The sequence below is a fragment of the Mastigoproctus giganteus genome, chromosome 12 (genome assembly GCF_048544385.1).
Source record: "Mastigoproctus giganteus isolate SK-2022 chromosome 12, ASM4854438v1, whole genome shotgun sequence".
Classification (NCBI taxonomy): domain Eukaryota; kingdom Metazoa; phylum Arthropoda; class Arachnida; order Uropygi; family Thelyphonidae; genus Mastigoproctus; species Mastigoproctus giganteus.
In genome coordinates this window covers 111650013-111674018 of record NC_143586.1, presented here as the reverse complement: position 1 = coordinate 111674018, position 24006 = coordinate 111650013, and the positions used below count along the sequence as shown (strand labels likewise).

General features: G+C 35.7%; 1 protein-coding gene across 3 annotated transcripts in view; it reads right to left on the bottom strand.

The window, feature by feature from the left end:
• The window catches only part of LOC150077341 (uncharacterized), a 147806-nt gene that overhangs the window by 20246 nt on the left and 103554 nt on the right, over positions 1–24006 (bottom strand). For 2 of the 3 annotated variants that reach the window (XM_090386005.1, XM_090386006.1), the window contains exon 3: positions 15732–15776. The gene's annotated coding sequence lies outside the window, so the exon portion shown is untranslated. Of the gene's footprint in view, positions 1–7795; positions 7867–15731; positions 15777–24006 lie in introns of those variants that run through there. The other variant, XM_090386008.1, reaches the window with a different exon arrangement.

Sequence of the window (24006 nt, the reverse complement as noted above, 5' to 3'; positions counted from 1 at the left end):
ATGCTTCATAATGTGAGCAGAGGATATTCTACTCACATCAATAAACAGAACTTCTCAAGAATTATCCTCGTTAGCTTGTGTGTGTGTGTGGGGGGGGGGGGGCTCAAGTCTTTGCCTGTTTTGCCAGACGAAAAAAATCTAAGTTTCGGGGGGGGGGGGGGAACTTGCTATCCACATCTGAGACCGACTAACTCAGCAACGGGCTGGGTTAGTCAGTCTCAAACGTGGGCTGTTATAGGCTGTTTTCACCCCATAAAAGTTCCTGGCATCACTGACAGGATTCGAACCCGGGCCTTTTACACTCGATGTAGGGAGGACGGTGATTATAACCACTGTGTTACCCGCCGGACAGATTTTGGGGACACTGTTCCAGATGTGGGAACAATATTCCAAGGTAGGGCGATTTGAGCTTTATATTGAGCCAGTAACTGGTCAGAAGAAAAGTAACACTAAAAATAAAATGCAGTTTTTGAGATGCAGAGGAAGCAACAGTTGTGATGTGTTTACGCCAAGACAGATTGAAAGTCAGGGTAATCACCAATGTAATATTGTAATCTTGTTCAACGTAATGTGTCATCATCTTGTTCTAGAATCTAATTGTCATCGAGAGGCTTGCAGTATAGCAGCAGTAGAGTCTTTCAAGTAATATTCATAAACGTCCCAGATTCATAAGACCAGAATAACTAGTGTACCCGAGATAAGTATTTCCTATTTCGACAGAACCACCTTGAAACAAGCCGATCTTCACTCAAATTACAAGCGCTACAGTTGTGATGTGTTTACGCCAAGACAGATTGAAAGTCAGGGTAATCACCAATGTAATCTTGTAATCTTGTTCAACGTCAGGGTAATCACCAATGTAGACTCACATTTGCGATCTGATTCAAACTAAACTTACAGAACTTGCGAGGCAGTCCTATTAGAACTTCTGTTTGCAACCTGATCCAAATGAAATGAATTCACAGTACAAGCTGTGGGAAGCTACGGTATCTAAATAGGATGATTTCATTTAGCGCCACCATCTTAAACAATACTGAAACAGGGATCACTATTCACTATGTTAAAGGCAAAATGGGAAAGAAAGTTTTCAGAAACGCAACACTGCAAACCCCGAGGTTCAACTGTATATAAATAATGCATAAATATGCATTATTTTTATACATATTTATATATCATAATATACATATTTATATATCATAAGGTGAATCCAATAATTCCTGTTTTTTATGCATATATGACAAAATCAGGTAATATTATTATCGCAGGTGCAGTAACGGTTGACAACAGAGATCACAATGTCTTTGTTCTCGTTCTAATGTAAACATTATTTGATGTATAAATCTTAAGAGATTTAGCGTAAAATAAGTATCAATTAATGCTTATTCCACTAATGATTTCTTGGTAATAAGAACGTAGTGAAAGACATTAATTGTTGTCTCCTGATAACGGACAGTTTGCCTACCAAATGAATTTTGGGCAAGATCTCATGTACGAAGAGCTGTAAAACATAATCGTACAAACAGTACATAGTCTCAGTGTGTACATAACATAAGTTTATTACTAAGTGCATCAATCTCATATTGTGATGGCACCTTCACCATTCTTTGGTATCGCACTACACAATTTAAATAAAAAGCACTGCTCCAATGGAGAAAAATATTTCTGTTTATTTAAAATGTATGCCATTCCTTCCCCATATCGAGTTTCGGCTCATTATATGCAGCAATGAAACACTGATTTCAACTTGCTAGCTCCCAAAGGTAGAAGAACAGATGAAAAGAAGAATAAAAATATGTGTGTAAATGGAGCCATTAAAAAGAAAAGGGAGCCCCACTCCATCGACTTCTCGATATTAAATTCTCAGCTGGCAAAATTCTTGTACATCATTCACAAAACCCCATGAGCTCAGAGAACTTCATATCGACTGCACAATTACTCCCAGGTCTTTTTTATCCTCCACTTCCCCGAGTGTGGTACTGCACAGTTGGTACATTAATCTGGGATTATTGTTACATGCAGTACCTTGCATTTGTCAATGTTAAACTTCAATTTCTACTTCTCAGCTCATCTACCTAATTTTCAGGGATTTTGTCGCAGTAGTATGCCTTAATTCCTCATTAACTACTCTGCTAATCTTTGTATCATCAAACTTAGACACCAAACTTTAAATACTTACATCATATCAGCAATAAATATTAAAAACAGTAAGAGGGGCAAAGCCGAACTGTGATACCCACTTATAAAGTTAGTCCATGAAGAGCAATGGCCGTTTACTCTTTACTACTCGTTATTTACTTTGTGAATAATAAGTAATAAATTTATTTTTTTAAATAATAAGTATATTACTCATGGCGAAGTATTTATTATATTTTACAAAGTAAATAATGAGTAATAAATGCTCTTAATTCCACTTTGCTCTGATTTATAAAACAATAAAGTGAAACAGTATCAAAACTTTTTCCTGAAATCTACGTATATGAATATTAGGACTAACCTTAGCATGCAATTCTTGTGTGTGTGTAATCATATTCGAAATTCTAGATCTGCCATTAACAAATTCATGCTGCGATTATCTCGTAGCTCCATCCGTAATGAGATGATCTTTCATTATTTCTTTAACTACTGAGTACATTATTTTTTCAGGCAGAGAAGTCAAATTTACAGGGCTGTAGTTATTCAAGCCCCCCCCCCTTGAAATACCCTTGTGAACAGAAGACACATTTGCACATCTCCCTGAGAAGTCTGTACGGACTTCTCTCTGAATCCAAGGAATGCGCTTCGTATTATAGCTAAAACGTCAATTAGCTGTTTTCCTTTAATATAATTGGACAGACTCAATCAGCCCCAGGTCCTTTTCCCACTTTTACCTGCAGCAATTTTTCTTCCAGCTTCCTTTAAATTATCATCAAGTCATTTAATTCGATATCAGTATTAAATAGACGTCTGCTGTCCCATCCATAAAAACTTCATGTGTGAATAGAGATACAAAATATTTATTCAGTTTGTCAGCCACAGTGCAAGATCATCAACAGCTATGCAATTAATATAAAGTGGTCCAATACGATTTATCCCTTTGTTTCTAGCATTAACATAAGATAAGAATTCCTTGCTAGCTCTGAAGCAAAGACTTCTCATATTCTAGTTTAGTAAGCCTAACCCTCTGAGTATCTTAATCGCATACCACATAGTTACTGTAGAATTGTGTGTTCCATCACAATTTATTTATCCCATGCAGTTTTCTTCTCTGCCACTAAACTCATCAGTTCAAATTTACATCTATTTCCTTGTAAATATTTATATCTATCTATCTATCTATCTATCTATCTATCTATATATATATATATATATATATATATATATATATATATATATATATATATTTACAAGTATTACAAATGAAAATAAAATGAAATAGAAGCAAATATAGATGGAGAAGTTATTAACCACAAAATGCCAGGCCTAGTTGAAGAAAATAAGAGAGAAAGAATGTTTAGAACCTAAAAAAAAAAAAATCATTAAGTAAAATTAAGGCTGAATTAAGGCTGAATTAACAGGCTAATCATATGTAGAAAAGCTGAAAAAGAAAAAGAGGAGAGGGTAACAGAGATAAAAATTATAAAATTAAATTCAAAATTAAAAAATTATAAAATTAAATTCAAAATTAAAAAATTATAAAATTAAATTCAAAATTAAAAAATTATAAAATTAAATTAAAAATTAAAAATTGGTACATAGATCAGGTATTTCATCAGGGGGCTACACCTGATCATGTGTTTCTATGCAAACTCATGTTGATGAGTTTGCATAGAAACATATCAGTAAAATTAATCTCCAGAAACATGAGTAAGGTAGCCCCAACGCAGTGTGTTTAGATTAATAAATTGAGTCGAAAGTATGTAAGAACGCAGTGTGCTTAAGTCAAAAGTATTTAAGTTAAAAGCATGTAAAAAAAAATAATAATAATAATAAATAACAAGGTAGCGGTACAGAAAAAGGAAGTAATACAAGGTAAGGGAGGGAAAAGAAATTAAAAATATAGAGGCGAAGGTAGTGAGAATAAGAAAAGTGAGAATGTCTGAATCCTCTCGTATTACACTAATAGTTCAACGGACGGAAGAACGAAGAGCAGAAAGTAGAAAGATGTAAAGAGAAAGAAAAGAGTTTAAAGGATACTAGTTAAGTCAGGTGTGTAAGTACCCAACCTAATAGAGAGGGCCTTGGCTGTGAGAGTGTTAGTAGAAGTGGAAATTAATACCGCTAGCTTGTAATGTATATTTTGAGTGATAGATGTATAAAATATATGATATAAAATATCGGGAGAAAGACTAATGAAAAGGAGAAAAATTAAATACCTATGATATTTGGCAGCAACAAGTTGGTGGAATATAATAAAATCAAGAAATGAAGATACAATTATGCGAACATGATTAATAAGGTACAATTATGCGAATATGATTAATAAGAATGGAATGTAAAACAGAGGGAGAACTATGACAACGACGGTGGAGTTGCTCAGAAGAGAACTATGGGAGAGCCCTCTGTAGTCAAAGTAAAATAGAGAAAATAAGATTGATCATAAGTAATTATTGGTAATATTAATAAAATAGAACAAATTAAAAAATGAAAAGAAAAACTTAGAGAGTGAAAGAATACGAACATCGTTCTAATAGAAGTCATAACAGAAGGGTGTGGTCACTTTTCAAGCAGTGGAAATACCACCATTCAAATGTACAACTATACACCTATACAAGTATCAAATTAACATTAATCAAGGTGGAACATGGTGAAACGGAATTTTCATTTAATAAAATCAGAGATTTTTTATAATAAAATCAGAGATTTTTTATAATAAAATTTAAGAAATTAATAGGAATGTCATTATTGCGAAGTTTGATATAGAGATCATTTAAAGCAACAACGAAAAGTGATTGATTGCTGTTAATATTAGCCAAACGGATAATTATATTGTATATTGTAGATTATATTTTTATGAACCTTAATAGAAACGTTCGAGTTCCAATTCGTAAAATAAATAACATTAAAATTAAATTTGCTTCTTTTGTCGAATAATTCTAAATTATGACGAAGAGGGGGACTGTTCAAAGTAATACTGAAATCAAGAAAATTTGCATGTTGGTTGCCAATGTTTTCTTTATTGAGAGTGAGTTCAGTGGGATATATGGTTTTTGCAATATTTTCAAAGTGAATATTGAGAATAAGAATGTCATCAACATAGCGGAATGCAAAAAAAATTAAGGTTCGGGTTGTTATGAATATATAGATCTTCGTAATAATGAAGAAATAAATTGGATACTATACTAGAAATTTGTGATCCCATGGGAACTCCTCTTTTCCCTCCCTTACCTTGCATTACTTCCTTTTTCTGTTATTTATTATTATTATTTTTTTTTTATATATATACTTTTAACTTAAGCACACTGCGTTCTTAGATACTTTCGACTCAATTTATTAATCTAAACACACTTTTAATTTTTTTTTTTTCATACCTATTCCATTTTAATAACTTCTCCATCAACATGAGTTTGCATAGAAACACAGTGTTTGGTACATGATCAGGTGTAGACCCCTGATGAAATATCTGATCTATGTACCAATTTTTAATTTTTAAATTTTCAATTTTTTAATTTTTAAATTTTTAATCTTGAATTTAATTTTATAATTTTTATCTCTATTACTCTCCCCTCTTTTTCTTTTTCAGCTTTTGTACATATGATTAGCCTGTTAATTCAGCATTAATTCAACCTTAATTTTACTTAATGATTTTTTTTTTTTTTTTAGGTTCTTAACATTCTTCCTCTCTTATACGGAGCAATATGGCCTTAGTTGCTAATGCTCCTAAAAACCAAACAAACAACAACAACAATAATTCTCTCTTATTTTCTTCAACTAGGCCTGCCATTTTGTGGTTAATAATTTCTCCATCTATATTTGCTTCTATTTCATTTTACTTTCATTTGTAATACTTATATGTATACCTGTATCCTGTTTTGCTGCTTGGCGCATTCAGGTACACGTACTGTTTTTCTTTTTTTTTTTTTTTTCTTTTCCCTTCCTCTTCTTCGTTTTCATATTTTATATATATATTTACAATATATATACAGTATATATTTTATATGGGTGTGCGTTAAGCACTGAGGCTATGAGACGACAATATATTGTGTCTGTAATGATTTGCGTTTTTCCATCGGTTTTCCTGTTTGCTGAAAAACCTGCTTTTGCAGAAAACAAACCCAGCCAGTTTCCGCCAGATAAAACCATGCAATCATCACCCCAAGACTAAAGTTGGGGTTTTCGCCCAGCAAACTGATCGAATAATACACGCAATTAGAGCCACTTTTTAAAATCTCACAGATTTAGTTTCTTTAGTGCTTAACATACACCCTAACTTAATCTAGTGTTGATTCGGTTTTTTTTCACAATGGCCGAATTAGTTGGTTTTGGGCGAGGGTTATTATAGTTTGATCTCCAGGAAACATGAGTTTTTTTTCAGCAAAAGCGCCCAAAAACTACACATTATCACATGGTACATAACACATTCCGCCACCTTCATCTACATATTTCCTGCCAAATACAACTTACAGAAATGCGCGTCCAATATTCGCAAGTTTTTTCTCTATCCCCAACAACTTCTATGCTGACGCAAACAAACCCAATGCCTACATGGTACTGGAGTACTAAAATTTTGCAACAATCTTTTGTGACATTTTTATGACAACTGAAAACAGTTGTGACAAAAATGGCAGATGATTGATCAAATAGTAAATTTGAACTATTTCTTAAATCATGATTACAACGGAATCAAATTCAGTCGTTATCACCAAGAACAAAATAGGCACTAATTACAATTATAACAGCTCATAAAATTATTTTCGTATCACTTACAATGTGTATGACATAAAAATAATATAATTCTCGTAAATTTATCGCAGAATTAAAAGGTTCGGTTTGTTTAGAATTCACAGCAAAACAACTAAAGGCCCCGAGGCATCAGTAGGCCTACATCGTTTCTGAAATTTCTTATATTCGTTGGTTTATTTGTTTGAAAATAAAGTTCAATATCAATTAGCGAGATTTTTCATATAAAAAATTTCTCAATTCGAAAAATATTCATTTGCCACGAAAATTTGAAATGTAGCTCAATTTAAATTAGTTCTTGTAATATTTCGACAGAATGTAAAAAAAAAAAAAAAAAAAAATACTAACTCATTATTAAAAACATCACGAGCTTTGAAAATGCGCTACTTCAGAATCCCTCCATGATCCTTTTTAAAAGATTTTTATTTTCCAAAACCCAAAAAAAGCTTTCCGAGCTAATCAGTATAAGGAGAAGTTGCGGGAAACCAGGAATGAAATCTTCCACGTAAGGCATACTGAAATGCTTGCTATAGAGTGCGTAATAAATAAATAATAAATTCTCTGTTTATACTCCAGGACGACCAAACGGTCAGAGGAGTCCACAAGATATACAGAATACACGAAACAGCACCGTATTCAGTAGTCAAGGGCTTGAACCCCGGTCACTCAAGGCACGTGTACTTATGCACCCGCACGCCTGACCATATAGTAAAGGAAATTCGTGAAGACATTTGAAAATACAATCAACAGCTTGTGAAATTCGTTGGTCAATCTTCCCGCAATTTGTTACATATTAAAAAGAACAAACTTGCTTTAATTGAATTATTGTAATCAGATGTCAATCAGATTTATTTTATAAGTGCATAATAATATGCTGCAAAAAAAGCATATTATTATGCTGTTAAAGCCATCTCTTTACCTTCGTCCGCAGCATAGTATCCCCATATCTAATCCGCCTTGTTTTCTCGTAGTTGTTCTTTCGATGTCAACCAGATCGTAAAAAGCGAGCCTTATTAAACTATCTCCCATCACAATAAAAAAATGTAGTGTCCACGCGAACAGCGGAAGGCCTTTCACAAAGAAAGATGACGTCTGAGGAGTTCAGCACATACTACACGCAAGGTACCTGACAGCTTAGCAAACAAAATCCCTCCGCTCAATTATGTCCCGGTCAAGTTTTTCTACAAGGTGCTAAAGGATACACACTCGTGTCCTTACGTGGAGGTGACCGGTTTATCGCTCTTTCTATCTCTCCATTCATACGTCATTTTCTTCCTGCAGCCAACGCTTTCCATGACACTCACTCGATGGGCCACAGCCATTGAAAGCACGGTGTGGCGCGTGCGCTCAACCTAACAGGTATGCACGATGCTTTTTCAACGCTCTCCCACCCTCCCCTTCAGTCACGGGGGGAGGGAACGATACGCCATTAACCCTTTCCTGCCTTCGCTCTGCTAGACAGCTTTTTTGCGTATCGACGTCTAAAGAATAGAATAAGGCAACAGATAGGAAGCAAATACTTCAAGTATCAGTAAGAGGTTTACAGCTACAGGGAGTTTCAAGTATCTATATTTTCAGAAAAAATCTCGCCAACTGGAAGCACTACTTCAGTTTAAATACTAAATAAAGTCCACATGAAGAGAAAAAATTCACCATTGCGTTTAGGGGGAAAGAGGAGTATTAAGGTGTACTTTCTTGATTAAATTCCCCACCAGAATATGTGATAACCAAGTCAGTAAACAAATGAATAACAAACATTTCTGTAACGAACTAAACTAAATTGACTCTATCAAGCATACGTGAAGAAATAAGCTTCTAAAAATTGTAGTTTCCAGACCTAATTTCCTTCCGAACACAACCGCAAGAGCATTTATTACATTAAGCTTCGGTGAGATTTCATTAGTAAAAGAAAACAATCCAATTAAGTATGCGTACTTCATCTGAAAATTAGTTGCGATGGGCAGACCACAGATCTCATCGTTTTAGGGAAAGGCATACTCAGCTGGAGCTGTAATCTGGATGCTTGTGAATCAAAGGCCATTAAAAAGAATGTAGCCTTGCCATGCTGCTAATGGAACTTCAGATTGTTCAAGGTCACGGCGATTTCGGAGTTGAGCAACTTTGGCATCACTGAAACTACCTTTAGACTAATATTATGCTGAAAACCATTTTAATAAAATAGCGTAGTTGGCTTTGATTTCTGTTGTGGGTTTATGCAGATGAATAACTAATGTGAACAATGCATATTATTTCATTTCAAAGAAAAGGAATATGATGAAAATGTAATTTTAGGATTTGAAAATCAAACGAAAAAAACCAAAGTGTTTTTCAGAAATGAATAAAAACTCAGCAGGCTTGCAATAACAATTTTAATTTCTTTTATAGAAAGGTTTATTTAGAAATTTAAGCTTACTCAAAGCTAATTTAATCAGCAAGACAGACTGCGTTATATTTTTGAAAACAAGAATACACAAAAAAAAAAAAAATTAAATGTTAAACAGGGACTAAAATCCAAAGATTTTTTATGAAAATCCCTAAGTACTATAGGTTCTAATACACGAGAGGCATTAGAACCTATAGTACTTAGTACAGTGCATCGATTGGAGGTTGAGAAGAAGCAAGAAGATATTTGTTGACATTGGACTTGAACTTCTATAGACTGTAATTTTCAGGAAATACGTACGAAGGAAGGTTGTTCCAGAAAAAGGCAGTTGAATGAATAAACGAGGAAGATGAAAAGTTGGTTCTGTGAGTTTGAAGTTGGGGAGTAAATGGATGTTGCCTGGTGTCGGTACATGTTCGAACTGTTTTGAAAGAGAGAGCGGGAATTATAGAAGCCAATTCAGAAGAACAGTGCCCGTGGAAGTATCTGTAGAAGAGGCATGCAGCAGAAACATTACCTCTATGAGACAGCGAGTGGAGAGACTCTGTTAGAGATGAATCATTAATTAACCTAACTGCCCTCTTCTGAATGGAATCAAGAAGCCTGAGAGAGATTTTGGGGGCACCATCCCAGATGTGGGAACAATATTCCATGGTAGGGCGGATTTGCGATTTATACAGAGGTAGCAGCTGTTTGGAAGAAAAATAACGCCGAGAGCGAAAGAGAAAACCAAGTATTTTAGATGTTGAGGAAGCAATATTTGTAATGTGCTTGTGCCAAGAGAGATTAGAAGTCAGTGTGATCCCCAAAAGAGATATATTATTTTGCCTAGAAATCGGAGTGTCACCAAAGATGAGCATAGGAGCAGAAGAATCCTTATTGCGAGATATAAGACAAGACTGAGTTTTAGAAGCATTGAAATGACCTAAGTTGTCTTTGTCCGACTGGAGATCGGCATTTAAGGAATTGGTAGCGAATATTCGAGAAGTTGAAGCTGATTGAGCAGAGCAAGGTTTCTCAAACTGGAAAGTGGAATACAATGTGCTATCATCAGCAAAACTATAGATAGGATTTCCAGTCAATGGAAGAAGGTCATTATTATACAAGAGGAAAAGAGTCGGGGAAAAAATGAACTGAACCTTGGGGGTACAAGCATTAGTGGAGAAATTAGAAGACAGAGAGCCATCTACCATCACCCTCAGTGAGGGTGATGGTAGATGGCTCAGAGAGAAAACTATATAACCAATTACAAAAAATACTGTTAGCAAACCATAAGCTAACGGAAGCTTGTTTAGAAGACCTTTATGCCAAAAACAAAGCCTTTGAGATGTCAAGAGCAACTGCTTGTGTTTCACCGAACATACCCATACAGAAATGCATATGCGCATGGCATACCAAAATGAAAATTAAAAACCGGCTGATATTCTACGTATCTGTGATACGTAGAATAATAATGCACATGATAATGTGCGCCTGCGCATTATCATGTGCATTATCTATGCGCATATTGCGCATGATATGCACATACGATGTACGCACACGGAATGATACTTTTATTTATTTATTTATTTATTTATTAAATCTGTTTATTGCTCTGCCAAAGAGCCACCCCCTGGACAGCTAGAAGCTAGGGGGGTGATATTACACACAGAGGTTAAGACAGGGAAATGTGCCTGGCGGTTACATGGGGCCCATGTATGCTTAACCCGACAGGTACAGAACTTAGTGTTTATTATTTTACATAAAATTAAAGAATTAAAAAATATTATTTTCTCTAAATTGCTATAAATTACATAAGCATGAGGGAAATATACAAAATATAAAGAAATGAGGCAGTCCTTCACCGGTTGTTACACATGGTTCTTCAATTCTTCAATCTTGAACGTAATAGTGCAGCCAGGCGTCTTTGGAGTAGTAGATTCTAAGTAAGAGAGGACCAGTGATGGCTTCACCTATCTTTAACGGGATGCATTGTTGTGGCATTTTCCTTCTGGTGGCGTCTCATAAGTGTATGTTTGCATATGTGTTCTTTAGTTTCTGACGTCTGTATGAATGCTGTTCGCAGAATCTATCCAGGTCGATGGCTAGATTGTTCATCAAATCTACCGTGACGTATCTGTGATACGTAGAATAATAATGCACATGATAATGTGCGCCTGCGCATTATCATGTGCATTATCTATGCGCATATTGCGCATGATATGCACATACGATGTACGCACACGGAATGATACTTTTATTTATTATTTATTTTTATTAACAACAAGATACAAAACAGGTAACCATTAACAGTGTATCTGAGAGCAGAACAATGAATACAATTGATAACAATAATATGAAATCGAAAAAGAAGAAGAAGATAAACATTGATATAGATTTAAAAATTAAAATCATATGTACAAAAGAGGATTGCATTAAGTTAAGTTACCGGTAAAACAAATAATAAATTAATTATTTAGAGAATAGAAAAATAATAAAACAATTAATAATAAGAAACTATAATAATTAGATATTATATTATATATAATATATTATTATATGTAATTATTATCGTATGTGCGCATATCTGCTTATGCGCATATAAATGTGCAATGCATATAAAGCGCGGATATTCTGCGCTTCAAGTGAGTGCATATACAGTATGTGTGTGTGCATATAAAGATATGCATACGAGTGTGCATATGCATTTATGTATGCGCGTGCTTGCAGAATGCCCTCACAATCTCTATTGGCTAATCCGAAACTACTTTTGAGAACGATCGATCATCGTAAAATCTAAATACCAACAGATCCACAGGCTATTTACTGGGGGTGTCCACAGGGGTCGGTTCTTGGATCCCTGGTCTGGAATATGGTGCTTCAAAACTGGCTACACAAATCATTTAAACATACTAAAGTCATTGCATTTGCCGATGATTTGACTGTTATCATCTCAGGTCATTCAAGATCGGTCCTTGAACTGAGAGCGCAGAAAGTCCTTGATAGACTCACCTCCTGGGTGGCAACCAACAAACTTCAGATTAATCCCACCAAAATAAAGATGATGATTTTCAAAACCAAACTTAACATAAGAAGGCCCCCCAGGTCAAAATTAATGGTATCCAGCTCCATCTGGTCGTGCAGGCCAGGGTCTTGGGCGTGATCATAGACCGCAGGCTATCATTCCTATCTCACCTACAACACCTTCGTGAAAAAACAGGAAGTTTACGGCCTCCATCATTAGAATTTCAAGAAATGAGTGGGGCCTGTCCAGGAAGACCCTACTCGCTCCTCTACTATAAAGTGGTATTCCTTACCCATAGTCTCATTCGTGGCCAGAGTTTGGTTCCACAGAGTGGTAATCGTAAAAATGAAGCAAAAACTCAACCCAATCCAGAGGGCAATGCTACTAGCAACACATCGCATCTGCCGAACGGTGTCCACTGCAGTAATCCAGGTTATTGCTGGGACTCTGCCATTAGACCTATGTGTAATATTTAGAGGATTATGCTTCAGGCTCAAAAAAGGAATACCTACCTCCATGATGGAGGTAGGTATTCCTTTTTTGAGCGATAGGTCTATATCATGGATATAGACCTATCGCTGAATGATGACAATAAAAGGGAAAAAGCTCGATGCTTTATAATAAATGTCTGGCAAACAAGGTGGGACAATTCAACTGTTGGCACTGTAACCAGAAATTTCCTACAGGATGTCTCCTTTGTGATGCCGAAGAAGGTTAGCTCATGGTTTACAAGTAGTCTGGAAGCACGTATCTTATTACTGGGCATGGATCCCTTAACGAAAAACTCCACCAGCTAGGCCTGTTAAACACTGACCTCTGTTTCTGTGGAGCAAAAGAAAACTGGCAACATCTTCTACACGAATGTGCCTGCTATGAAGACATTAGGAATGAGCTGCGAAATGAAGTCCCATCCTTCAGCATAAATCAAGTTGACCAACTTGTTCTGGTCCCACATCACTTGTCTGCACTCCAGGCTTTTACAGCTGCTGTCTTTGCCAGAAGGAAAGATATGCTAACAACTAATGTGGTAGCAACATAACCTCAAGCACCAATCAAAGATCAACCTATTGACCTTTTCAGGCATATTATTATTCTATTTTATTTTTATTTTATTTTTTTCCTTTCCCCTCACCTCTCTCTTTTTTTTCCAAAACCTGCACCACAGGTGAATGTCTTTTTTTGCTGGGGGGCCCATTCCAGGATCCACTGGAATTGGCCCCCAGAAGATCCTGGCCCACCTGCTGGCAACACCAGGTGGGTCAGAGTCTCTTTTGAGACGTTACGTGATATATACAGGGACTGGCCCACCTTCCCGTGGTGTGGACGAGTACCCAGAATCATCTGTCCAGGTGACTGATGCTTTTGGGTAGCCAAGCGATTAGGCACAACAACAGAACACACACATAATACACACAAACCTACGTCACTCACATATCTGGCCCATTTGTAGTGATACAGTTCTTCACAGAGATACGAGGCGGAGTTGAACGAATGTTACGGGTGCCGCCTTTTACATATACACATATCCATGTATGCGCGTGCTCATATTTTCGTATGTGCGTGCGCGCGCGCGCATATGCGCATAATTCCTAAATAATATTGATAACAAAAATACTACTCGTCTGGTTCATTTTTCGGAGTCGGTGCTATTATTAACAACGTAACGATAATTAATTCTAAATTACTTAGAATTAATTATCGTTACGTGCAGTCAATTTTTTACTTAACTATAATGGCAAATGGAAGTTTGAACAGAAAAGAATAATCATGTGAGAGATGCTTTCCTCTGCTAACTTCAGCTTTGCCTAATCAGGTATGTACACAAATGATTCATTACACCATAATCATTACATCAACATACCATTAATACACTAATTCATTACACCAATATATTTACATAGCATAAAGCTAATTTTCTCTGCATCTTATTCAGATTTAATTCAGCTACAGCTTTTGGCATCTCTCTTATTGCAAATTGCAACAGTGTTGGTATTCCTTACACTCAGAATGCTTAGTTAACTGCAGACAAAGGGACAATAATTGATACTGAAAATAAACAGAAGTACTTCTATACTTCTATTAACGAAGAAGTGCCATTTATTTAGAGAGTAAGAGTGAGGCAACTCGTGATTCTTTACAATATGACGTGTGTTTTGTTTTTGTTTGTTCTTGAAGGCGTCCATAAGCATGCTTTGCATGATATGGATAATAAGTATAACAGCATGAAGTTGTCTATAAGTTTAGCGACTTATTTGCACATCATCAGTGGGAAGCTAGCCTAGAGAAAATAAACCAAAATGGCATGAAATAAAGACTTCTTCATTTAAGCGTACTAAGCAGAACGAGTCAAATGTTGTTAAACCAGCATTCCACTGAAAAATACAAAAAAATTCGTGGGAGGAAAATTTATTATTAGTATTGTTATTATTTCTCCCTAATGCGGAATTTCATCCTGTGACAGGTACTGTACCATGTGCGCGTTGCTATGTTCAGCTATTACTGTTGGTTGAGAAACTCCAACTATTCTACAGGTGTTCAGGATTGAAATCTGGAGTTCCTTGTAGGTGTTTTGTGGGAGGCCTATTGCTGCTAGGTTTTTACGGAGACCCTTTGGTACCATACCTGTAATTGACACGGTGATCGAGATGGCCCAGTGGTTACGAGGCTTCACCACCAATGTGATGGACTCGAGTTCGAATCCCACTGCGAAAAAAATCGCGAAAGTTGCTTCATCGGATCTACCTCCCCCCAACGTGGAAGTGTTGGCAGAGAGTGGTGCTATCTGGTGCCGCTCCCAATAACTATCACTCGCTACTGGATTCAAAAACCCAAAAGCTAAACAGGTCCATCTCCATACCTGTATGAAGATGACAAATATAAATATTGAACATACTGCATCGAATGGTACAGGATAAAATCACTCAAGTTCAGGTCCTAGGCAGAGGGGGGTCAGTTCTAAAGGTCGGAGACAGTCTTCCCAGGAATCACTGTCGTTCGTATGGCTGTTTTTTCTTATATATATATATATATATATATATATATTTTTTTTTTTTTTTTTTTTTTTTTTCAATGAAATATAGAGATTTATCGGAACATTTGAATGGTTACAATAAACGTAAGTATTACCATATAAGTCCTTATTTGGAAGATTTCTACATTTTATTTGGTGTTCTGATTTATTTTCCGCATCAGCACTTGATGTTAACTAAACTGAAAGTAAGAATATTTCTCAATAAAGAGTTCTAGTAAGAAAGAGTTCTTTCTTAAAAGAGTTAGAGTTCCTTATAAGAAACTATTAATGTAAACATTAATGGAGTTTAAGGGTTTAAAGCAACGTTACGCATTAGATATGCATACTAATTAAAGTATCATTTATATTTCTGTTTGAAATGTTATAAATTAAGGCAGAATGTTAAAGGGGGAAATGCCATTTCAAATTTATTGTTTAATGTGAGACAAATAACTTACTCCTGCCTCCGTCTTCCACTTGGTCTTTACCACGACATCTGCTTCCTGCAAGAAAACACAAATAATAAGAAATAAAGAGAGTTAAATCGGAAATCAATAAAGCAAATCGAAACGCCATAAATATTTTCATTCTCCTAAGTTTACAAAAAGTATAAGAAATATAAGATTTAGAACCTACCCTATACATATAAAGATTCCAATTAACTTTTTCATTATAACATCTAATTTAAACTTCTAAAATCGTTTTCCTTCTTGACAATTCCAAAATATTTCCAAAAACACCTGGAAAGGCTTATGTTGGTATGAGCTTTATGATGCCAGGGCGTGCATGTTTCCTGCAATACATAAATGTAATACCAGGCGGCCACCTCCCTCACGTTGGGCAAGCTCTTTTTTTTTTTAACCACTGATTTTAATAGTAAATCTCGCTTCTTATTCTTACCATATAAGTGTCACATACATACATATATGAAAAGAAACTAGCAGAATAGCTTCTACGATGAATTTCATCCATTTATGCTGAAACGTGTTTCGTTTTTGATTTTACGAAATAGATTCACGGAATTTTTGGTTCATTTAAAACCATTGATTCGGCTTGAATATTTATATCAAATTTATGGCTGCTCATCTCAGTATAATGAACAAAGCATTTTACAAAGTATTATATACTGGAAGAATGGAAAATAAAGTAAAACTAGTCCTCTCAGAACTCAGAACAGTCTAGTACGCTTACAAAGCCTAAGACGTAGCTTTTTCGATCTTTAATAAAAGTTAGAGGAAAAAATTGTAACATCTTTTTTTGTTACTTAATTTTCGAATCTTGTTTCTAATAAAGAGAAATGGACGCAATGTTTCTTTCAATTCAAGAATAAGTGAAATTCGACGTTCTCCCCATACCTAATCAAATTTTAACGCACCTAAGCAAATGAAAGAGCAAAGAAAATTGACATAAGCTATGATGTGAATAAAATAACACAGAAGTAACGCATGACGCTAAATTAGATCTTGAAAGTTTTAGAGCTTAAGAAGCTTTAAGATGAGATAACGCATTGCTATTGCTGTATAGAATCCTTTGTTTTTTGTGCACATTAAAATAAATAAGAATATATTTATCCAGATTTTTCAAATATTTAGCCATTAGAGATGAATTCTGGATCATTTGCTACGCTACAGCGTTTTGGATTTGTATATTATTTTTCGAAAGGTTATATTGCATTTTTAACAAAATAAGAACTCTGCAAGAGAATAAATATAATCTTCTTTCATATAAGCTCATAATCAATTGCCTTAAAATTAAAACTATTTTGAGGTGTGGAAAAGGCATGGATTTGATTCCGGTCTGGACAGAGAGAACCTTTATGGACTTGGTCGCATCGTAATGGATTTGGTAAATTTTCCTGCGTTTTTTTACCGGACACTCGAGCTTTTTATCCCGAAAAACGACCAGGTTGGTTGGTTGGTTGGTGTTGAGTTTCAGGAGTATCGGTGACTAAGGCCACGTTGCTCCGTGTGTATTGTGTATATATAAACTACGTGTGTTCTGAAGTCGATTTTCTATTTGTTGGACGAAAAACCAGAGTTTCCGCGGGGGGGGGGGAATAACCATGTTACCCTCGCCTTAGAACGACTAACTCAGCCACGTTGTGAAAAAGGCCCATAAAAATTCCTCCCGGGATTCGAACTCAGGCCATTTCCACCCGGTGTGGGGAGAATGGCAATCCTACCAACTGTGCTATCCACGAGGGCGAAAACGACCACAGTCATAGAATATATGCAACTCACAAACACGATAATAGAACTCTCACTGGATACATGACCATTGACAAGACATAAAAACGGCAATATTTCCCTAGCGCCTTTACGCGATCTGAGCCAGGTGCCCTAACCAGGCTCACCTCTTTAACCCCCTTCCTCGGCAGGGGACGGTCCTCCGTTTCTCCCCTCTCACCTGCTATCCCCATCTTTTCCTGGTGGAGCTTGTCCCCACTGACATTCCTGGGGATGTCTTCACTATTATCCCCATACTTAAATTTTTCCCCCAGCCTTCAGTCCCCCACACTCTACCTGAACCAACCGAGTACACCCCTAAAACAAGCTGTGAAATTCCAACACTTTAATCTAACTTACTCGTGACTAAATACTTTTCGGCTTATCAATAATCCTGGCGCCTACCTCATCTTTTTTTTTTAACCATATAGGCACTTGCCACTGAAATCTTCGGAAACTAGGAGGCAGGGCCTGCCAGAGTATGAAATAAAAGCTACTGGGTACCTGACCTGCCACCCCGTGATAAAGTGTGAGCAACGGTGGGTCCCACTAGGGGTACAACAGTTAAAAGGTCTGAGATACAACGTATACCATAACATTACACAACAGAACACTACCCATATACCTTTGTAAAATTTCTGGCCTTCACAGAGTTCTGTGTTACACAAACAGAGTACACAACTCGGAGATGGAGGGGGGGAGGACCCTTGGCGCAGTTAGACATCAAGTACTTAACACTTTTTTTTTACTTCAGTTGCCTCAGTATTTATTTCAAACCACATCGATTTATTCAAAATCCCATTTAAAAAAACTGAAATACAAGTACTCTACATCAGGGAAACATTTAAAAACTCAACTGAGTAGCATCATCAGTCGTAGAGCGGAGAAGGCTAAGAAGCACTGCATCTCAGTAGCTTTCGTGCGTGCACCATGATATACTGCTCTACAGGCCTGATTGGTGCTTATTTAGTTCTAACCACAAATAACTTGTATTTAGTTTTCAATAAACTATCCTAACATTTTCACATAGTTTAGTAGTGACTTTTTTTTGTATTAATATCTTTTGAGAAAGGTTTTCTTTACAAGGGAGGATTGCAATTGTCATAGGCATAATCTAAGTTGTTTTAATTTCAATGGGATTAAATGGCAGTTTTAATGAATACAAAAACTAAATAGAAAACATTCAAAGAAGTTATTCTGAAAGCTAAAAGTTATTTATGCCAACGAAGAGTTATTGTTCAAAGTATAAACAAAAATGAATATAAAAAAAAAAAAAACTGATGACCTTGGGGAAAGAGAAAACAGGTGCATAGAATGATTATAATTTATTATCTGAGAAGCCCTGAATCCTACAATAAATATAAGTAGTTTATAAAAAAGTAATTAGGAGGTGGAGATAAGAATGCTGAGGCAGATTATGAAAAGTATTTGGCTAATACTTCAAAGCATTCTCTGCTTATTTAGCAGAAAAGGAAAGGAATCAAACATCGTGCTTTGGTCTCCCCATCGTTATAATAACAGTAACGATGATTCTGAACTCGTTTCTGATAATCTCAACAATATTTTACATCTACATTCAACTGAATGTGAGGAATTGTTTCGCCTGAGCATACCAGTGGCTTAGATAACACCAGCTGGGAGTTGGATAAATGATTTTATAACTGAAAAAACAAAATTATTGCAATTAAAAGTCAAGAAGGCACCAAGAGCTCATTCTTTCCAGTTATATTATATCACTCCCTTCATGGACTAATGTTATGAGTGGGGTCCCACAAGGATCGATAATGAGTCCCTTAGTATTTCTAATATTTCAAATGTTTAATAATGATAAAGGTATTTAAAGTTTAATGTACAAGGGTTACCTACACTGGATCAAGTTGGGCTATAACACTGAAAAATGCAAGGTCTTGATCTGGGTGGTAGTAATCCTAGAGTAACATACCATTATGTAGCATCAAATGACTCTGGAGTATACAATGCAATATAACATATTATAAACAACATAACAATGTTCATACAAAAATACAATACATATATAAAAATATAATACACAAAACTATACAATCTGACATGTAATTTTCTGAAGAGTACAGACAGGCTGCTAGTATATATCATGGAATTTCGTCAATAATAGAATAGGAGCTTTACTAATAGAGATGAGGTTATTATTCCTTTATATAAAACAATGGATATGCCACGTCTAGAGTATTATATACAGGTTTAGAAACCCCGTTTTAGGAAAAATATGTGGACTTGCCGAAGAGGATGAAGGTTGGCAAGATTAGTTAAGGGCACAACAAGGTATTCTTTAAAGAGAGGGACTTTAATTCTGTAAGCTGGTGTTTGGAAACTAGACATCTGCGGAGTGATTTAATTCCGATGTTTAAGGCTTTAAAATGGTTGAATAAACGAAATGCTCAGGGAATCTTTACAGTTAATCATGTAGCATACAGAAGAGGGCATAAATTTAAACTGGGGGAAGGGAAAATTTCAGAATAGAATTCCCTTTGGTCAAAGAATGGCTAACTCTTAGAATAACCTCTCACTTACTGTTGTAGAAGTTGGAAGTTCATCCAAATCTAAAAAGGGATTGGACAACTTGAAAGAAATAGGTAAATGAAGTGAGGTGAGGTTGGTTACGCTTAGCCTTGTTTTTTTTTTCTTTTTTAGTGATGCTACACAAGTTTGCATTTTTACATCATTGTGTCAGTACTAATATCAATAATTATCCATTATTAAATTCAACTTTCCACAAAATATGGTACTTAATTAACCCATGTGTCAAATTATAACTTTTCAACAGGTTTTATTTTATGCCTGTACATGATATTGTTCATATGCAATGCTTATATGAATCATTGCATATGAACATAGATAAAATGTTGTCAATTCATTACTGCCCATCAGTTTGTATCGACTTATATCCATAAAAGGATAATCTAATGTGTGATGAAAGCTGTCTGCCCCAAATTCGATAGTGAAAAATTATTAATTCACAACACACAGTGAATGCGCTGGTTCATGTACTTTACCATAATGCTAGCAATCAAATGTTGAGGGATATAGCTGGAAATATTGTGTCCAGAAAAATTTTAATCACATTTTTATGAAAGTAGGATGACATTTTTTTATTCCTATGGCTATAAATGAAAACATTCCTGCATATACAAGGATAAGAACTGCAACAGACTGCAACTGAAATAAACACACACCAAACAAAAAAGTCAGGAGGGGAGAAAGAAATAGGTGCAATGAGAACAAAGCACAAGCGTGTCCGAAAATTTCCCTGAACTTTGCGTTATTCTATTTTTCGACTACGGTTGGCTGCACGAGAGACTTAGAACAGGAAGCGGCCAACGTCCGTTCCCAACTGGCGGTACATGACCACAACAACCCCGCCTCCACTAGACTGGTTTTCTCTGCTCTTCTAAACTATCAATTTTCCAACGTCATCAACTATTCACTAGTACTAACCACCACCAGTGTGTGTGTGTGTGTGTGTGTGTGTGTGTGTGTGTCGTGAAGACGGGTCAACTGGTTAACAGAGAAGTCCATTTGTCACAACAGGAAGACAACATCTGTTTATTTGAGATAAGCATGACACGTGGTCTTTGTTATTTAAAAAAAAAAAAAAAGAATTCTGAACGACAGGGCCCCACTGTTTAGAAGCAACAGCTCTTATGTGAGAGTTGCATTTTTCCGCTTTGTTGCTGATAAGGTACAGAGGCATCAGAAGCTTCGGTACTGGCAAGGTAAATATTATCATTATCATTTTGATAATAATAATACTAGCATTTCACAACAGTAATCTATTCTGACGGTGAAAGACTGCAACCTATTTGATTTCGATAACATCATTATTAATCCAGCATATATATATATATATATATGTGAAATACACTTTTAGAGAATAATTACTATTCTCTAAATTGTTTACATTAAGTAAACAATTTTTACATAATAATGAGTTTTTTTATAATGCGCACTGAATAAGTAAAAATTAATGTAATAAGATGAGGATAAACGAATTACAATTAATAGCGCAGAAAAGATGGAAGAATATATAAATAATCAAAAACCAAGGTACATTATTTATCTTATCAAGAATCCACAATATAACCAATATGACCATGGTTTATGGAAGCATAACACACACACACACACACACACTCTCTCTCTCTCCCCCTCTGCCATTTGTCACGACATTGTGAAACGGAAATGACGCAAATTACGCCTCTTCCTAAATAATTATAATCACCATATACACCTAAATTATTAATTATATGGATTATCATCAGTATTTTTGCGATCTCCCTTACCTCACCAAAATTGACTCATCACAAAAAACACATTACTGTATGTGATGATTAGTTCGCATTGACTAATTTGGTCACAATGGGCCGAAACTATATTGGCCGTATAGTCTTTGTCGTTCATTGTCTGTTCAAGAGTACATTCAAGACTGATTTGTACATTGCGAATACTGAAAAACAGAAGAATAACCGAACGTTCGGCTAAAGTCCCAATTGAAGAGATTCATTTAGTCATTTAGAATTTAGGAAGCGAGTTAATTGCGTCATTTCCGTTTCACATTTTCGTCAAAGATGTTTTCCCATAAAACACCTTTCGCGCGTACAGCACACGAGTTTCTTTTTTTTTTTTTTTTTTTAGGATTTCTACAGTTTAGGATGGTATTTGAGCTCAAACTCAAACAAGTAACATTATATACATATAATGGACAGGTGTTGAAAGACATTGTTCTTCAAAATATCATTCAACCTCGGGATTTCAACCCGGACCTTTGCAAATGAGTGACGTTACGTAATTCATAGTTGTTGGAAAAAAAGTTTTCTTCACAAGTAGATAACTTTCTTTGTAATTTGCGAAACACACATATATATCTAACCAAAATAAGTGCAACAAGCCACTTTGCCTTTTACCATTCAGTTTATCCAAGTGTACCAACGGTCTGCAAAAAAGAAAGATGAAATATATTTTCAGCAACGCGTACACAGTAGAATGAGGACATTAAATTAACAGAACCATTTACTTTCAATACACTTGGAAACAAAATGAATTTGGAAATAGTTAAATGTGAATAAGTTATTTGGGGCATTTTCTTTACGTAGAAAGGCAAGCGACTATTCTATAAAAATAACAGTGAAAGTGCTTTTTTAATACGGTGGATCTGGAAAGCTCAAAGAGTAGCTGATTTAACCTCAAATCCCAATATGAACTGAAATGGCACCAAAACTGCATTTCCTGCTCTGTCAGCTCAAACATCTAATAATTTTTATTCTGTTTAATCTAGGAGTAAAATTAATACCGTACTTCATTAGTTTTAAGCATAGATCTTTCTAGCCGTTGATAATGGCAACATACAGTCGGTGTTCTAACCTAAAGGTATGGTAGGTAAAGTTGGCTAATCGAGTTAATATAAAGAAATGGAAAAAAGTACACTGGTGAACACGCATGGGACGGATGGGTTGCATGACTGAGAAAGATTAGTGAAACAGGAAGGACTGAAGTTACATTAGATACGCTCAGTAATTAAGTGCCTAGCAATGACAGTAATAATTATAGTAATAACGATAATGGCGCATAATATTAATAATAATGTTTATAATTATGAGCTTTCTTGCCAGGAGACATAAGAGTAGGAGTACAGCGGCGAAGACCGTCAGTGTCCTACGCGCTGTTGGAGTTTTAGCAGCATTGGCGACTTGGACCACATTGCGCCTTTTTGTATTGTCTGTACACATGTGTTCATGGGCTGATTTGCACGTTGTGTGGGCTGAAAACCTGGAACAGCTCACGGCAAAAAAAGCCCTACTCCCTCTGACTGAGACCGGCTAACTGTTTTACGTGGAATTATAGTCATAGTATAAGCGGTTTCCCCCTCCCCCTTTCTTTTCTTTTTTTCCTTTGGCTGTTTCCTATTCATGAATAAATAGGATTCTCAATTTTTTAATCTCATTTTAGCCCCCTAAACTGCCTTGTCTTCTTTCCCATGCTAAATACAGTATTTGAATTCACAAGCAAAAGAAACTGTTTCAATACCAATCAAATTCCGATGAAACGAATCCAGTTGGCACAATACGGTCTAAGTCTCTGATGCAACTGAAACCCAATGGCAATTTTAGGTCAGGGGAAAACCAGTTTGGGGGGGAGGGCTATGAGGCATGTCATTTTAGGCATCAGTACGAGATATTATGCCTGCGATGCGTTGTATTCTATGGTATATTTTCTCTAATTCGTCTAAAATTAGCCGATGTAACCTCAGACCCAAATGTGAACTAAAATGTGCCAAAACTGCATTTCCTTGTCCGCCAGTCAAACATCTAATGAGTTGGACAAAGTTTAATCAAGGATACAGACCAAATGAGAAAGTTATTTCTCTTGATTAAACGTCGTTTAATCAAGAGAAATAATTATTTTTCACTGAATCCTTTTTAGTATTTTATACACAAAAAAATGTTAATCACAAAGTCACCTAAAATTCATAATT